The sequence below is a fragment of the Macaca fascicularis genome, chromosome 4 (assembly GCF_037993035.2).
Source record: "Macaca fascicularis isolate 582-1 chromosome 4, T2T-MFA8v1.1".
Classification (NCBI taxonomy): Eukaryota; Metazoa; Chordata; class Mammalia; order Primates; family Cercopithecidae; genus Macaca; species Macaca fascicularis.
This window is the reverse complement of record NC_088378.1, coordinates 119567543-119585801: the sequence shown is the minus strand read 5'-3', so window position 1 is coordinate 119585801 and position 18259 is coordinate 119567543. Positions and strand designations below refer to the sequence as shown.

The following is an 18259-nucleotide window of genomic DNA, read 5'->3' as shown; positions in this document are numbered from 1 at the left end:
AAAACACTGCCATCTCCTACCATGAGTATACTTTCCCAGAATGGCTGTTTGTGCCCGAGGCCTTCCCCAGGCTGACCCCTTCACAAAGCATTGGATCCAGCCACAGGTTCATCAGTATTTCCTGAACACACTCTGCACATCCCTGCCTCTATGTCTTTGCTCAAGCTGTTCCCACATCTGAGAAAGCCCTTCCCTCCCTCTCCATGTATATAAGCTCTCCCTATCATTCACGACCTAGCTGAAACCCATCTCCTCCACGAAGCTTTTACTACCTGGCCCACCACTTGTTAATCTCTGCTTCCGAATGCCAATAGTGCTTATTTTCCATTCTATCAGTCTGTAATTATTATATTTTATATATGTGTATATATCTGTGCATATATTTCCTCCAGATTCAAGTCCTATCCCCAAAAGAGCCTGTAAGTCTCTCAAGAGCAGGGAACATCAACAACTTATTTCTAGTGCTTAATATGGTACACTGTGACTTGACAGGCAGTCACTAAACACGTTATCGAGCATGCAGTCAAGTCCCACACCACCCACGTTTACCATAACTCCACTGTAACTACTTCCCACTTGAGAAATGGCCCAAATAACTTAACAAGTTTAAAGAGCTGTATCTGAGGTCATATATACTGATACAACCTAAAAGGAACCCAGTATCAAGAGATAGAGATTCATTCATTTGAAAAAAATTAATGTTCTTACTCTTTAAAATAACACATGCATCATTTCAGTATATTCCATCAACAGAGGCATTAATATAGATTTGCCTATCTGAAAAAGGATTTAGCAGAGATCATTTCTCCTTGCAATGGGACAGCTGAAGAGGTGTAATTTAACAGCTTTCAGAGGCCCGTCACTGGGGTGATTGAGGTGGACAGAAGGCATGGACAGGACCAAGTCCCTTAAAAGACACAAACAGGTGGGAGAGTGTGCTGGGGGTGGGCAGAGGGCTGGAGAGTACAAAAGGAGGAGGCTCCCCTTCAGAGAGCAGAGACAAGAGGAGGCAGGGAATGAAACTGCCCGAGGAACAGAGAGGAGAGGAGAGGAGAGGAGAGGAGAGGAGAGGAGAGGAGAGGAGAGGAAAGGAGAGGAGAGGAGAGGAGAGGAGGGGAGGGGAGGGGAGGGGAGAGGAGAGGAGAGGAGAGATCAGATCTGTAGCTAGGTCACATCTGGACAGGACCCAAGTCCAAGGTAAAGCGAGAACAAGTGACGGAACTAAAGAATGAAGGAGAAATGGGTGGACAGGGCACAAATAGGGGAATGACAGCCTATTCGGTGAGGATACGAAATGCACATAAAGGACAGATGAAGATGATTTCTTTGTGTGTGATTAGAAGGGTCACAATCACAAAGATAACAGTGAAAGGAGAGGGAGGAAAGGGGAAAAGGGAATAAGTAAGAAGACGAAATAAGCAATAAGGGTCTAAGTACTGATCTGAATGCTTAGAAAATCACCAGGCTGTTAGACTGAGCCAAAAGAAGAGCCACAGCCGTACCCAAGAGGGGACCATCAGAAAGACAGAAGCAGGCAATTTAAGTAGCTAGCTACTGGGGTAAAATGAAAAAAAAAAAAGAAAAAATAGAAGATGGAAAAGGTGAGAAGCAAAAGAGGGAAAACCCAAAGGAGACACTGGCCCAGAAACCTTTTTAACTTTCTGTAAGAATCTTCAAGGCCCCAAACTAGGCCAAGATTCTGACTGACATTTCTGAGCTCACCAGCTGCCGTTTCCTTGAGAGAATTCTGACAGGAAGGCATAGAAATGCGAGCCAACACTGCCAGCTCTGGAAAATAAATAAATAAGTAAATAACTACCCACATCCTAAACACCTCAGTGGGGGCCGAAGCCTGCTGAGGAAGAAAGCCCAGCGAGGAGGAGGGACCCGCCTGCAACTTTTCCCCAGGTATGTGCTGAGCTTTCCCTGCGCGCTGCTTTCTCCTCTAATCGTCCTCTGGCCGTTCCTGCCTTGCCCATCTGTCTTTCTTTCTTTGTGAATTTTTGGGAAGCCCTGTGGGCGATGTGCTTCTGTCATCTGAAGCCAGCAAGGCAGCGTCTGTAGAAGCAGGTGAAACTCCAAGTTCTGCATCTCAGACAGGCGGGGGAGGACAGCTGGAGTCCAGATCCGACAGGCAGAGCCAGGCGTGGGGAAATGAATAAGAGAAAAGCCCCCAACCGCCAGGCTCAGTGCATGGAATGACTTGTTGGCCAGTACTGACAGTGGACTTGCTTCTGGGTGCTGGGGCTTGACGCAAAGGCAGAGGGGGAGGAGGGTGGGCCTGGAAGACAGAGGGACACTGAAGGGAGAGATTTCAAAGTAATCCCTGAAGGGGCTGGTCAGTTACCTGAAGAAGAGCTACCAGTGTCAGGAGAGATGGATGAGAACCTGACGGCATGTGACCTTGAACGTGTGGCTTGCCCTTTGAATGCCTTGGCAAAGTATTTTGAGTTTCTGTTGAACTTTGCTCTCAAGCAACTCAAAGGAGTTTATTTTTAATATGTAGTTTATCTCAAATATTCAATTGCTGCACGGGGATGGGTTTTTGGATGACCGCATAGATGTCCCCACTAAGAGAATTTAACTATTCCACTAAGAAATTAAGTCCCTGAGCAATGCATTTATTTGGAAAACTAGGACAAGAACCCCATGCTACTGACTTGGTCCCTGGACCTTGAGCAATTCTTAATCCTCACTCAATTTAATAAGTGCAGGTAAAAATTTTTTTAAAAAGTAACAGCTTCAGGAGCTGTAATAAAAACTCTCATCATTATTCTGTATTATACATTGTATTATATTATCTTTATGATCCCTCTACAAATGTGATATAAAGTCAAGTGAGTTAGAGAACTCTCTGCTGGGCTATCTTCTCAAGAAAAACACTCATCTCATTTTACACCCATTCTTCACCAAAACTCACAGAAGGCTTATTGGTAAATTTTGGAAACCAATGAAATCATTCCTGGTGGCAAGCAACTGCTCAAGCCAAAAGCACTAAGTGATTTCCAGCAGCGTTTCCCTCTCTTTGGAGTGCTGACTGCCTGTCCGCACCCTCATCAGTGAATGCACCTACAGCCATGCCCTTGGAAAGGGCTCACACCTTCCTAACTTCTGTGTGGTTTCTATTCCTCTCCCTCATCTCTTTGCTTTTAGGAAGCTCAGAATATAAGGGCCAATTTTTCTGCCCTCAAATTGCAGAGCATCAGAAACACTGACCTAAAGCAGTGGTTCTCAGAGTGTGGGCCCCAGACCAGCAGCATCAGCATCACCTGGGAACATGCTAGAAATGAACATTCTCAGTTCCTACCCTGGCTTCCTCAATCAGAAACTCTGGGGGTTGCAGCCATCCATTCCCGTGATTCTGATATACTAAATTAATTAAAAGGTTAAGAGGTTTTCAGGACCTCTTCCCAGAATCCACAGTATTCAGATCTCCGTACATGCTGATCATCTACAGAGCTAGAGTTTGTAAAAGAGACCCGTCCACAAAAAAATACCTCTCAGTTCCTTGTTCCCTCCACCTGTACAATAGAAATATGTCTAATATACTTGTTACAATGCTTAAAACGGGACCTGCACACTGTAAAGTGCTCTGTAAGGGTGGTGTTAGTGGTGGTGGCTTTATCCGCCTGACCCTTACTGTGCAAAAGGCCTTTGGCAGATGGTGGAGAAATCAAACAGGAAGCAGAGTGCTGGCCCTCTAGGAGAAGAGATGTAGATGTATTACAGGTACGCGAGGAATTACACTGCTAGATATGATGTGATGTATGTCTAATTACAGACATAGGAACTAAGAAGAGGAAGAGAATTGAGAGAAAACTTTGGGAAGAAAGTGGTTTTTGAACTAAGCCTTAAAGAAAGGAATTTTAACTAGTGAAGATGGGCAAAGGAAAAGGAATATTCCTGATGGAAACTGAGCCTAGGGAATATTGGGAAGGTTAGATATTAGTGGTCAGCTCTAGCATTCCTGTCACTAAGATGTTGACTACTCACACTGTACAGAGGGATCACCCTGTTTCTGGATCTAACCATTTATCACCATGTTTGCAGAAATTCATCCTTTAATCCAAACTAAGTAATTTTCTTTGGACTGTTGTGAAGTGAGTCCTTTCCAGGATTAATGATTTTATTACTATAGAATCCATATCCCTCTTTCTTGTTTATTTTTGGATCAATGTTTTTCAAAGTCTTCTGGCCACTTGTAACAGAATAAAATGGTGGGGGTGGGGAGGACGGTGCTGTGCAAAAATGCAGGTTCCTGGGCCCTGACCCAGATCACTTATCTCAGTGTCTGTCAGATCAAGTCAGAAGAATCTGCATAGAAACTTGGGATTCTAATGTTCCTTCAAGAGTGAAAGCAACTGCCCTAGGGCTGTTATTTCCTAAATTTGCTGAGCATAGAAGTCACCTAGGAGTGACTGCTTTAAAAATGGATCCCCAGCTATTACCTTGAAGATTCTGATCCCGTGGCTCTGGAGCGGACTGCTTCCTACCAGGGAGCGGGGACTTTAATAAGTGCCTCAGAGACACCAAGAATCAGGCAAGGTTTGGAAATACAGCATATTAGAATGAATGCGTGCTTTGGGTTAGAGAGTAACATCAAGTCATAAGTCTGCCATTTACTTGCTGATTGATTTTGGCAAGTTTCTTAGCCACTCTGTCTCCAACTTACTTAGCCTGCTTGCGACAGTTTTATCAAATGCCTTTCACAAGATTGTTGTAAGCATGAATCCTCTAAACAAATGGCTTAGTATAATGTTGGCTCCCTCTCCTCCCCTTACCCCACCCTCCCCTGAAGTTCCAGCTCCCATTCTCCTGGATGAGAAGCAGGGCAAGGACAACAGTGATGGTGGAATGCCACTGATACTCACCTCTTCTGGGGAAGGTGGCAGAATGCCAGCAGGAAGAGAAGGTGGGCTCTTGGAGCTGGCATTGCTCTTGGCTGCCTGTGGGAAGTTAAATGGGACTCCTGCCTGTGATCAAATCAACATTCAGAACTAGCCAGTTCTCTAAAAATAGCAAGACATGCTGGCTGAACCCCAGAAAAAATAAAGTCTCATCCCGACTTACTATCCCATGCTTGCCTTAAAAGGAGGGACCTCTACTTTATTTCCGACCTCCTCAGCCAGAAGATGGTGAGCCCCAAATAATTTGGCTTTTACTTGGTGAGCAGCAGAATCACTTCTGTCTCATGGACAGCCACCAAGAACACCAGGAATAGATACCAGTGCTTAAGGTCACAAGTCCTCAGACTTTGAAGTGGGTGCATCAGTGCAGGCCACACCTTCTGCAGACACTAATAGGGTTCTAATTCCCGTAAAAGCATGCAATTCTGTTTAGGTTTTAGCAAGCTAGTATCAGTTGTTTAAAACTTCCAAGCTTCACCAGGGGCAGAGAAGGAATAGGGAGAACTAAGATGCCTGTATTAGAAATTCAGAGAGGCGGCTACAGGTGATTGTTCTGCAGAGAATTCTGGTTTTCTATCCTCATCCAGCAAAGGGCAGATAAACTAAGATCAGATCTATCATCAGAGGGAAAATGCCCTGTGCTCAGTAAGGGGACAGTCTGAGCATCTCATCATATATATCCTTTCACAAAACTCCTAAAAATGAGACTGGCATCCCAGACATTCGGAACCTGTAATGATTATTGTCAGAAATGATACTGATGAATACCTTTTTTTTTAAACAAATCCTTTTAACACATATGAAAATATTTTTAAATATTTTTTGAAAGCATACCAAAATTGTAGGAAGAATATTTTTGATAATATTTATGCATTCTCAAGTATCTTTGAATAACCCCTTACATAAAAACAATTGTCATGTTAATGAAACCCTTTAAAGTAGATCAAATATAAGGATTTCTATGTAGTAAGTAGATTCCATTGCCAGATTAATACTAATTAATATATTAATTACACGTTAATTAATATAATACATATAATTATTAAGATCAATATTATGTTGATTGTATATATTTAATAGATAATGTTAATAATAGTAATAGAGATTTATTAGACTTCAAATACTGTGCTCATGGCACACTACATAAATCTAATTCCTCCCGTTGAGGAAGCACTGTCAGTCTCACTTTACAGATGAGGAAGCTGAGGCTGAAAGAGGTTAAGTAGCTTGCTCAAGTCACAGATGTCCAAGGCAGGCTGTTTCTCCCTGCAACCCTCCATAGCCAACAACCTTGAAGATCGCAACATTGCATTTGTCTTACTCAGACTTCTCTCAGTCTCAACCTGTCCTTGGTTTTACCCAAATCCAATAGACTTTCTAAGGACCATTAATGGGAAATAAGCATCCTTCTGTCTCTTTAATGTGTTGAGTCATTTATGTTCAAATACTGCCCTACTCAGCAAAAGAAACTGAAAAAGAACCATGATTGCTGTTTATGCTTTTCAGGCTACTTTTTTACTGTTACTTCAGTCTGGGACGCTTTTAAATGGTACTTGCTTCTCAGGACAAGGGAAAGGATATGATAGTAATTTAAGGGTTTTGAGCAGTTGTCCGATTATGAGGCAGGGCTGGGGTGTGGAATAAATCTTTTTTTCAATAACCTGTTGAGTGACATTTTATATCACCATTGGTCCGTTCTCCTAAGAAACTCAAGATATTCACATGTGTTATCTCATTAATCTTCAACCCATTCTTTGGTGGGCAGCTGGGGTTATACAACTGCTATTTACAGATAAGCAGCATGGGATCTGGTATAGGAATGAGGACCAAAAGCTGGTAATTTGGCCAATATCACCCTGCACACAATTGGCCAAGTGACACACCACATCTCCTAATTCTTTCCATTAACGGTGCCTACTAAAGTCAAAAGATGTGGGTAGACAGGAAACTAAATAAATAATCTGGAAAAAAACCCACATCTAATTGTCATATAGATGCCCTTTGCCCTATGCAAAGCACAGAGAAATGTGTCTTTATGTTCTCCATCCCAGATTTTTTTACCTACTATTTTTGTCTTGTCTGAAATACGTTGGTTTCGTCATAGTTTGTTTTTCCAGTCTACCTTTCTCTCCATTCTCTAACCTGTTCCATGACTTTTCTTTCTTGTATCTTAAGCTAGATGTCCAGGAAAATGGGAAGAAGGTTTAGACAAGGCTTTCATCACAGATATTCCCATTTCGAACTTTCTCTCACTTTCAAAATTCTCTATTCATTCTAAATTGATAAGAATTTAGTTACCTGGACTCATGAATTGTCAAGTAATTGGTTATTAACATTTGTTTTTCTCCTGCAGATTTTGCAGTGAACTTTTAAGAAATCTTTTCACCCTACAAGGTTGGGCTTGGCAAAAGACAAACCAATTCATTCAAATGCTGGGGACAGTCTAATGAGATAGTTTACACTGTCTTGGCTGTCTCAAATCTTTTCCCTGGAAATCTTTTTCTTTTGTATTCCTTCATGAATGTATAAAGTTCAGCCTGGCTCATGAATAGCAAGTCTCTTAAAGCTGACTCTTTCTAGTTCTTTGAACATAAAACTAATGGTTCTTCTCATCGGTGCAAACCCTCACTCCTCACAACTCAAATGCCAACACGTTGGAGGATCTCCATCTGACAGATGTAACTAGTTAAAATGGACATTTACTCAGCTCTTAAGTTCCCTGGTTCTGTGAAAGAAATGAGACATTTTTATTTTCTTAGAGGCACAGCCACACCTCCTTCCTTCTTTGACCAAGCTACCTCCCTGACATCAGCCCCCGATACTGTGTTTTTGGTTGCCCACTGCCCCCAAACTTAGAGGAGGAAGGGTAGCCCCAACCTCTCACTTCTATAAAGCTCATACTTGACTATGTGAGAAAACAGTGTTTTCAGAGCAGAAGCTTATATAGCCATTGGATGGGATTAAATGAGCCATTGGATGATTCCCAAGGTCAGCCCAAAAGATTTTGACTTGGATGCCAGAGACATTTTCCTATTTTCCTAAGAAACAGTATGGTTTCTAAGCCAACTCCATCAATAACACCCCAAGTGCAAAGTCACAGAAAGGATAAAGGTACACCAAGTCAAAAACCCATAGTGTTTCCTTTCCTTCCTTCTCAACATTTTTTTTAACCTTCTAAGCCTCTCTCCATGGGTTGATCCAAAACTGTGCCTCCAATCTGATTAGTTTTTTTAAAAGAAGTACCATTCCCAAATATGATAATTAATTCATTTCTATTATCCTCATTTTTCTCATCCGTAAAATCAGATAAAATCACTACATTTCATAGAGTAGGCAGGATTCAAGGAGCTCACATATGCAAAACACTGAAATGATCCTGTTATAGAAAGCATACTTATAAAAAGTTACCTCTTATTTTTATTACTGTGATTAAATATTTTTAACCACCCCAGCCAGTGCTGTGAGCCTCAAACCTTTTTTGGGGGCCAACTCTTCCTTTGGAATATGTTTGCCCATTTTCTGGCAGAGAATCAGATACCACAAAGTTCAAAACCCCATATCCCTCCAGTCAGGGTGGCCGTCCAGACCCCGAGTGACTCAACAGCTGCCAATGTCCCTCACCCTTCCGTGGCTCAGGCCTCACAGACTGTGGGGCAGGTGATGGGCTAGGGGGAACAGAAGCCCGACAAAAGGATCCTTCCCACAATGAACAATGTGTGCTTGGAATGCTGCACAGGCAGCTGCTGCCCATCAACAAGCACCCAAGACAGACAGACATACAGTAGGAAGTACAGGAGGACCAGTGTGTTTCTAAGCATGAGTGGCTCTCTGTGTGAATGTGGAAAATTTCTCTGTTGGATTCTCTCTTCTTTTTAATTTTCCCCTCACTGGATCCCAAACATTTAAAAAGGATCACATCAAAATGCACAAAAACAGCAGCAGTGAATTAATTAGTAGTAATAACTAAGGACTGGATCGACTGTAGCTGCACGAGAATAAGCCAGGGAAACTTGGTGCTGTTTACCTGTGAACAAACAGTAAGGGAGGATTTGGTCCCAAGCAGCACTGCCACTCCTCACAACAGATTTATTTCAGGATGGTTTGGTTGGGGGGTATTTAGGATGAGTTGAGATCCCAGTGATCCTTCCCGCTAAGCGTTTCCTACCCAGGCAAGGAGGAAAGATGCTACAAGTGGCCCACATCTGAGATGCGGGCTGCTTCTGGATGACACTGCTTCCCGAGGCCACATGCTTCTTTATATCCCCATATGGATTACTTTGCTATGGAATGTAAGGAAGTGTGTGGTTTCGGCAAGTGACTCCTCGCTGGCCCCAGGGTACCACCCAGAGCACAGGCTTGGGGACCTTCTTCCTCATCAGGGCTTTGTGCCAGCAAATATATCCCTCACCAAGGAAGCAAGAGCCTCTGAATCCCATCTAGGCTCCTCCTGAACACCCCTTTATTCCCTTCTTGAGGTGTGCTTGCTCAGCCCACGGTTTCAGGTATACTGACTGCTGTTCCACAGTCCCCACTGTGGCCAGTCTCCCAGACCTGGCTCCTCTGGCTAGCCTGGCGAGGAAAGGCATTTCCCCCAAAGGTTTTTAACAGAGTCAGCCCCCACCCTCCCAGCTCCTTCCTCTGGTCATATTGCTCCTGAAATGAGAGGTTTCTACGAACCAAACAGAATCATAATTTCTTTCAAGCCATGTGTATCATGTGCATTTCTCAGGGCTTGCACTGTACTGAGGCAGATGCTGTGAGTGAGGTTCAGGAAACCATAATAAGTAACTCATCCTGGGTCACAGTCCCCTGACTCTGCTCTGCTGCCCTTTCCACTTCGCACCACAACCCTGTCACAAATGGACTCTGCAAGGTTGTTTGAGGAAAAGCCTTGAGATGCTAAAATAGCGATTAACTCAACTAATGGGCAAGTTCCTTTCTCCTCTCTTTCCTAAACCCCTGTGTTCCCAGCTGTGACTTCAAAGGGCTTGAACCCACACCAAGAAAGTGCTGAATCTACAGAGGGAAGCCTTGAGCAGGAGGGGAGACTGCAGTCACCCAAGGCTCATGCCATCCCTCCACAAAGAGTTTCAGAACAAGGGAGGAGGATGAAGGGGCCTCCCTCCCTCACTTAAACCCCCGTTCCAGGATGGCTCCTGCATCCCATAGCTCTGACTCCTTGTTTTTAGGGTGAGTGCATGTGAGAGATTACAGCTGGGACCACACTACGTTTACACGATGAGTTCCTAAGCAAAACCACAAAAGGAAACCGAAGTGTGCCAAGATGCACAAGACAGGGCTGTCAAAGGAAACTGAGCAGCAGCAGAACAAGGACACGGGAGAGGAGGAAAGGGAGGGAAGAAGGAAGGATGCACCACGTTTGCACAGGAGATGGCAGAGGAGTGCAGAGCAGCTGGCAATGAGGGGTCCCCTGCCCTCAGAAGCGACAGCACCCACAGCACTGGGCCAAGGCTCCCCACTGCCCCAACTGGGCTCAGTAACACCTGTGACACAAGCCTCCCACCTCTTCCAGAAACCAGACAGTTATCTAGTGGCCTTTAAGGGCATAAAACCTGTACTTTTCGGGGGGGTGGAAGGAACTTGGAAGAACACGGTAAATTACCAGAGATGGGACAGACTTCTCACTTTAGATTAGTGGTCCTTCAGTTGGAGACGATGTCGTTCCCCAGGGGCATTTGGCAATGTCTAGAGACATTCTCAATTGTCACAACTTGGGGGTTCCTGGCATCTAGGGGTTGGGAACCAGGGATGCTGCTGAACATCCTACGATGCACCAAACAGCCACCCCCCCACCCCCCCACCCTCCAACACGCAGCAGAGAAATATCCAGCCCAAAATGTCAATATGCTAAGGTTGAGAAACCTGACTTTTTTGATAGTGGCGCTGTGAAGAAATAAAGTCTCTGACATCGACATATTATGGCACATTATGTTTTCCAATGAAAATTACTGCCCTTCATTCTAAAATCTTTGGTCTTCATGTCCGTAAAACAGGCAGATAGCTCAAGGTTGTGCTTCTTTCCAATGACATTTTCCCTTTCCTAAATCATACCAGTTCTAATGATACACTTCCTTTTCCTACCCTGGAGATTAATTTCATGTCCTCTGCTCAGAAGCTGGGGGTATGTTGTATGGGTGGCTGTGCTGCTGGGGGTGGGGCAGGATGTGAGTAAAGAAGAGAAGAGAGAGATGGTGGGAGAAAGTGTCCAGAATTGAAGAAACTGCACAAAAAGAGGTTTGTTATTCTGGCTGGCAAGCTGTACACATGTGCTTTTCAGTCCTGATTTCAGACCATCGGGCTGCCCTCTGCCCCCACAGCCGCCTGCTCCCTTGCTCCCCAGGAGGAGCTGGAGAAGGAGCAGAGGTTAGCCAGTGGAAGAGCTGGCAGGCAGTAGCTTCAAGACAGCTATGTCACTGGCAGGAGGAGGAAGAAGGTAAGATACCAGGACTCTGGGGCCGGGAGGACACACACCAAGGAGGAGAGGACAAGCCAAGAGAGAAGCTTCAGCATAACCCTGCACAGACCACTCTAGGACCAAGCCATGTTCTGTGGTGCCCTGCTTTCTCACCACCACCATCACTGTGGGCTTTTACCTCGTTGTCATTTCTACAGTGCCTTATCGAGTGCTTTGATGTCTGGAATATCTTATTTATTCCATACACAGCTCCCAAGCTGGAGTCCATCTTGCAGAAGTTGACTTGGCTGGTTAAACTCGTTCTGTGTTTCCTGATCAGCAGTTTCAACAATTTCAGTGATGAAATGCAAACACCTGCAGCTGAGGAAGGGAAACATGTAAAGGACAGGCTGGAGTTGAGAGTGAAATTCTTGGCCTCCAAAGCACTCAGGATTGTCTGTAGGACTTTCCCACACCCCTGACACTGTCCATGGTGCCCACTAGGGATGCAGTGCACCTTTCCTTCCTCGTAATTAAGTCTTGCAACAAGTAGGCAGAGTAGATACAACCTTCTCCTGCTGTACAGATGTAGAAACTCAGGTTAAAAGATGTTCTGTAACTTCCTAGAAGCAAAAGAGCCAGGAAAGCATTGTTAGGATTTGAACCCAGGTAAGTGTGACTCCAAGGCTACAGGCATGCCACTTAATTTTACTTGTCTTCGTCAGGAAGAGGAAATAAAAGGGCTGCAATGCCTAGCCCCAAGGGAGGACAATTTTCTAACGTCATTCAAACTATCCTTCTGCCTACCTCTTTTCCCACCTGCTCCCATACATTGTGAAGACTGGCAGGCCACCTTTCTGGGGAGTGTCTTCTTCTTAGTCAGCTCTCTCCCCCAGCTCACAGCTCCCTAGAAACAGAGAGAAACCAGTGGGTCTCCTGTTAGTTCAGTGGTTCTCAAACTTGAGCTGCATCAGAATCACCCAAAGGGCAGGTTATAGCACTAATTTCTGAGCCCTACTTCCAGATGTTTTGGGCTAGTAAGTGTTGCCATTCTTTTATAAGGCCAACATACAAATCCAGAGTTCTCCTTTAAAATCTGCAGGAATCAAAGATTTCCCCACCTCCTTTGAGAAACAGTTTAGTCAATGCTACCCTCTTGTTAAACCAAACAACCTCAATGTCTATGGCTGGGAGAATAAATAAATTACAGTATATCCACACAGTAGAAAACCATAAAGCAATGAAAATTAATAAACTGCTGCTACCACATCAATATGGAGGAATCTTGCAAATATCATTTTAAATGAAAATATCAAGTCACAAAACAATACCTATGATACAATGCCATTATACACTAAAATATGCATATATATTGTTTAGAAATATATGCATAAATGATAAAAAAAATAAAGAAAAATATTAAAATTATAAGAAAAAATAAATTCAGTGTGATTGCTACCTCTGGGGGGAAACATAAAGAAATACATTGGAAAAAGCATTCAGTACAAAGAAAGCAGTAGTATAAAACAGTAAAAAATAGTTCTTTTTAAAAGGTAGATCGTTGGACCAGGCACGGTGGCTCAGGGCTGAAATCCTAGCACTTTGAGAGGCTGAGATGGGTGGATCACCTGAGATCAGGAGTTTGAGACCAGCCTGGCCAACATAGCAAAACCCCATTTCTACTAAAAATACAAAAATAGCCGGGCATGGTGGCAGGTGTCTGTAATTTCAGCTACTCAGGAGGCTGAGGCAGGAGAATCACTTGAAACAGGAGGCAGAGGTTGCAGTAAGCTGAGATCACGCCACTGCACTCCAGCCTGGGTGACAAAGCAAGACTCCATCTCAAAAAATAACATCAAAAAAAAGTAGATCGTTGTTTATGGGTTTTGGTTTTACCACTATGTACCATCACTTACATATTATAAATATTATTGTATAACTATATCATATTTGAATTAAAAATAAAATTTAAAGAAATTAAAATGTTAAGCATTCAGAGAATATATGCCAAAATGTTACATTTCTTTTGGAAAATGGGAAGAGGACGCATTACAGCATACTGTCATTTTCCATATTCTATAATTCTATATCGTATTTGTTCTTCATGATGTTTCTATTTGAAAAAAGAATGAAGATTAAAGAAAAAAATAAATTGAAGTCATGCAATGCGAAATATAAATTATGTATGATTTGTATGTACAAATCATATGAGATGTATGTACAAATCATGTGAGAGGACATTCTGGACAAGGCAAGCTCTTGGCATTTGATAGATGCTAATGCTGCTTCTTTTTGCATTACAGGTTTAGACAACTGATGCTTGAGACACACCAAGGTACCTGCACACTAGAGGCTGCAGTCACCTCAGAAGAAAGATGCCCCCTGCTCTGGCTGGTCAAACGGAACCAAGTCCGTCTTCCTGAGAGGTTTGGTCCCCTTCAACCAGCTACAGCAGGGCTGGCAATTCCCAGTCCTTGGAGAAACAGAAGAGATTCAACTGCGACTGAAATTGCCTACTAAAACTTGCCTTGAGAAAACAATCCTGGTTTTTTCACCATACTTTCATGCCCCTAGAAAGGAAGGGAAAAGGAGTCCTGGAGTCAAAAGTGAGCAAGATTTTAATGCTCAACACACACTGTTCCGTGCCTTTGCGCTCGCAGCTACAGCCACTCACATGCTTTAGACACACACACAGTCAGGAAAGAGTTTGAGGATGGAGACTGTACCAACCCTAAGTCAGCTGGGGGAAGAGCATGAGACATAGAAGACAGTGCTCCTGCTCACTAGGCGCTAACAGTCTAAGGAAAGAAATTAGACATGTAAATATGGCGTGATCCAATTGAATTGCAAGTCATAGCATGGCTAGTTGCAAGGCCTACTTCTTCTTACCTATCCCACCAAATATGCCTAGCACATTATGTATCAGCAAGTCTCTATTGATCTATTCAGCCCAAGAAATCTATTCACTAAGCAATCACTTCTCAGTTCCCTGATCTGTAGAATGGGGATAATCGTACCTGTCACACCAGGCACAGTGGCTCATGCCTAAAATCCTGGCATTTGGGGTGGCTGAGACAGGGGATCGCTTGAGGCCAGGAGTTCCAGATCAGCCTGGTCAATATAGCAAGATGCTGTTTCTACCAAAAAAAAAAAAATTTTTTTTTGTTTTAATTAGCTGGATGTGGTAGTGCACACCTACAGTCCTAGCTACTTGGGAGGCTGAGGCAGGAAAATGACTTAAGCCCAGGAGATGGAGGCTGTGATGAGCTAAGTTCTCATAATTGCTACCTTTTACTTAGGGAGAATTCTGACCTGTCCTTCCAATTTATCTTTTAAGATGTGTGTCTTTTATGGTGTGTGTCTGGAACTTAGATAGCAATAAGTAAACATTTGGGTTTTAAATTCTATAGACATGTGTGTTCACATGCTGTATTCTGACACAAATGGGGTAGCATAAGTGCCTAGAGCCCACCACAGCGACCTCAGAGGAGAACACAGAGTTTACTTGCACAAATCTTTGCATTCAGGAAGACCTGGGTTTGAATGCTGACCCTCTAATTTATTAGCTGTGATATATCCTCTCTGCAGCTCAGTTAACATTGCACAAGCCTTAGTTTACTCATCTGTAAAATGGGGACAATGATACCAACCTCAGTTACCATAAGGTTTAAAACAGACAGGGTTAATAAAAAGCCAAATATAAGCCCTCAAGAAATGGTAGCTGTTGTTTTACTGTTGTAAATAGGGACAGCACAAGGACAATGCTGTGTCCACAGGCACTCGTATGTGGAAGAGAAGAGCCAAATTTAAAAAAACAAAAAATAGGAGAAGAACTCAAAAAATAAATAAAGGTTCACTGTAGGGTTTTGTTTTTGTTGTTTTGTTTTTGTTTTTGTTTGTTTTTTTGAGACAGGGTCTCACTCTGTTGCCCAGATAGAAGTGCAGTGGCACTATCTTGACTCACTGCAACCTCTGCCTCCCAGGATCAAGCAGTTCTCCTGCCTCAGCCTCCCAAGTAAGCTGGGATTACAGGCACACACCACTACCACCCAACTAAGTTTTGTATTTTTAGTAGAGACAGGGTTTCACCATGTTGGCCAGGCTGGTCTTGAACTCCTGACCTCAAATGATCCACCTACCTTGGCCTCCCAAAGTGCTGGGATTACAAGTGTGAGCCACCATGCCTGGCCTATAGGGTACTTTTATATTCCAACTACTGTTAATTCTACTAGCATGTAGCATATATGCATTCATCCTAGTTTATATGACTAGTATGTAATATGCTTTACTTTTTAAAAATGCTTCATACATGAGACTGATCTTACCATCTTCAATATCCTGTCTGGAAAGCCTTCATTTGTGAGTGCTGTTGCGATCACATGTCCTCCCGAGTAGGACGTGGAGTGTGAAGGCCATGGAGTGAGTGTTCCAAAGGGCAGCACAGAATGGAGTTTAGCTTTAGGTGTTGGGGACACACTACCTGGGCTCAAGCCCCAGCTCCCCTCTCTCCAGCTGTGCCACTTGAGCAAGTTGCTTGACCTCTCTGAGTCTGAGTTTCCTCATCCGTAGAGTAGAATATTGATAATAATATCTACTTCATAGAGTTTTTTATGAGAATAAAATGAATACATGTAAAAGCCTGAAACCAGTATTGGGTACATAATAATACATTCTTAAGAAGAGTCTTTATTTTTGACAATGTACCTGAAATGTTCCTGAAATTAAGTTGGCATTCAATAAAAACTTGTTCACTAAAAGATCAGCTTATTTGTTTATTTTAAGCACAAACTATGGGATCATGTAATTTTTGGTTCAACTATTTCTACTTATCTCTTTCAATGCAGCACACTTGTTCAAAGCAGTAGTAAGATGTCAGGGGAAGGATGGCGACAGGCTTCTCTCTGCTTCCCAGTTCTGTGGTGAGATGGAACTTCTCTGTGAACCAGGCGTATGCCTCTGGGAGTAGAGCAGGGTGATCTTGAAGCGCAATCGCAGAGCTGTCACCCGGAAGTCACCTGGCAGAACAGAAAACAAAAATGATATGACTAAATACCAGCCGTCCTTAACAGGAGGGATCTTTTCTGTCCGGAAGGGCAGAGGTCATGTAGGTAGAGATTAGATAAACAATGCTAGGTACAGTTAAAAGGAGTGTAAAGAAAGGGTCACTTTCATATTTGGGATTTTATGGCTAAAACGCCTGATAAAACTGGACAAGACCATATAAGGCTAAGACTAAATAATGTCTTCTTCTCTGTTAGAAAGAAGCCAGCCAGGCCAGGCATGAGGGTTCATGTCTATAAATCCCAGCACTTTGGGAGGCCAAGGCTGGCAGATCACTTGAGCTCAGGAGTTCAAGACCAGCCTGAGCAAAACCCCATCTCTACAAAAAATACCAAAAATGAGTCGGGCACAGGGATGGGGACACTGAGGTGGGAGGATCGCTTGAGCCCAGGAGTTTGATTGAGGCTGCAGTGAGCTGCAATGGCACCAGTTCACTCCAGCCTGGGTGACAGAGTGAGACCCTATCTCAAAAACAAAAGATAAAAAAAGGAAGGAAGGAAGAGGGAGGGAGGGATGGAAAGAAGGAAGGAAGGAAGGAAGGAAGGAAGGAAGGAAGGAAGGAAGGAAGGAAGGAAGGAAGGAAGGAAGGAGGGAGGGAGGGAGGGAGGGAGGGAGGGAGGGAGGGAGGGAGGGAGGGAGGGAAGAAGATAAAGGAAAGGAAGGAAGCAGACAAAAAGGAATAAAGAAAAAGAAAAGGAGAGGAGGGGAGGGAAGGGGAGGGGAGCAAGCTAGCATACTTCTGGCAAGGGCTGGAGAACACGAGTGAACATTGTCATCCAACTTTCTACCCACCTCCTTGACCTCAAGGGTCTTTGCACAACACATCTTTGAAGGCCACAGGATGGAAGGAGTTCTAGTCATAGCCTGCCTCCAAAGTCAAAATATCATACTGTCCCCTCTTATTTACTCTTGGAGAATTCAACTTCCATTCACATTTCTGTCTGATTTTCCTTAAACCAGGAGGGGAGCAAATGTACTCCTGTTGCCACTCACCACTATAAAAACAGACAGAACCTTTAAGAAAACATGTTTTCTGGTAAGTTTGAATGACCTTGATATCCATATTCAAAGGTTCCACAAACCCAAACTCTCCATTTCAGTAAGAAATCAAGAGGAATCAGAGAATGGGGACTGCTGCCCACGGGCTGCGGTTGCTCATCCTGCCACAGCCCCTCTTCAGGGCAGAAATCTAGGTTAGGCCACCCAGTGGGGCATGTGGTTTTGTGATTGCTGCTGTGTCCCTTTATGTGTGTTCCTGTATCATCATCCGTCCTGTGCCAGTAAGTAGCGGCCCATGACGTCACACTGGTCAAACATGACTCTTGGTCACCGTCAGAATGGACCTCACCCCCACATCTGGTGAGTGTTAGGAGGAAAAAAATGATAGCACAGGCATGCTGAAGGAGCTCTTCCCGGGAAGTAGTTGACGGAGTTGACGCAAAATAGTGCGGGGCTATCTAACTGGCAGGAATCCAGACAAACAAGAAAATCCCATTAGTTCAGTCCATCAAAGAGTTTCTTTCTGATGGTAATTTCCAGGGCTGGCAAGGCTGTTAGACAACAGGCAGCTCATACATAGCCAGGAGTGAATATAGGTCTATACTCTTCAAAGCATCATTTATCAATACATATGCATCAAGGAGGCTATTATCTTCTCTGCCCAGAATCATCTTCTCTTTCTCTGTTAACAGCTCAGTCTCCCTTCCTTGGCTATTTTTTTTTTTTTTTTTTTGTGATGGAGTCTTGCTCTGTCGCCAGGCTGGAGTGCAGTGGTGCAATCTCAGTTCACTGCAAACTCCACCTCCAGGGTTCAAGTCATTCTCCTGCCTTGGCCTCCCAAGTAGGTGGGACTACAGGCGCCCACCACCACGCCCAG

General features: G+C 43.7%; 2 long non-coding RNA genes across 2 annotated transcripts; one reads left to right on the top strand and one right to left on the bottom strand.

The window, feature by feature from the left end:
* The first annotated feature begins 995 nt into the window (after positions 1-995).
* Positions 996-16079, top strand: LOC102120358 (uncharacterized). Its single transcript, XR_276473.5, has 2 exons — positions 996-1908; positions 13626-16079. It is a non-coding gene; the product is annotated as an uncharacterized lncRNA (long non-coding RNA).
* Positions 11312-12234, bottom strand: LOC141410224 (uncharacterized). The gene is made up of 2 exons (XR_012434465.1): positions 12130-12234; positions 11312-11945 (listed from the first exon to the last, which is right to left on the bottom strand). It is a non-coding gene; the product is annotated as an uncharacterized lncRNA (long non-coding RNA).
* Positions 16080-18259: the final 2180 nt, after the last annotated feature.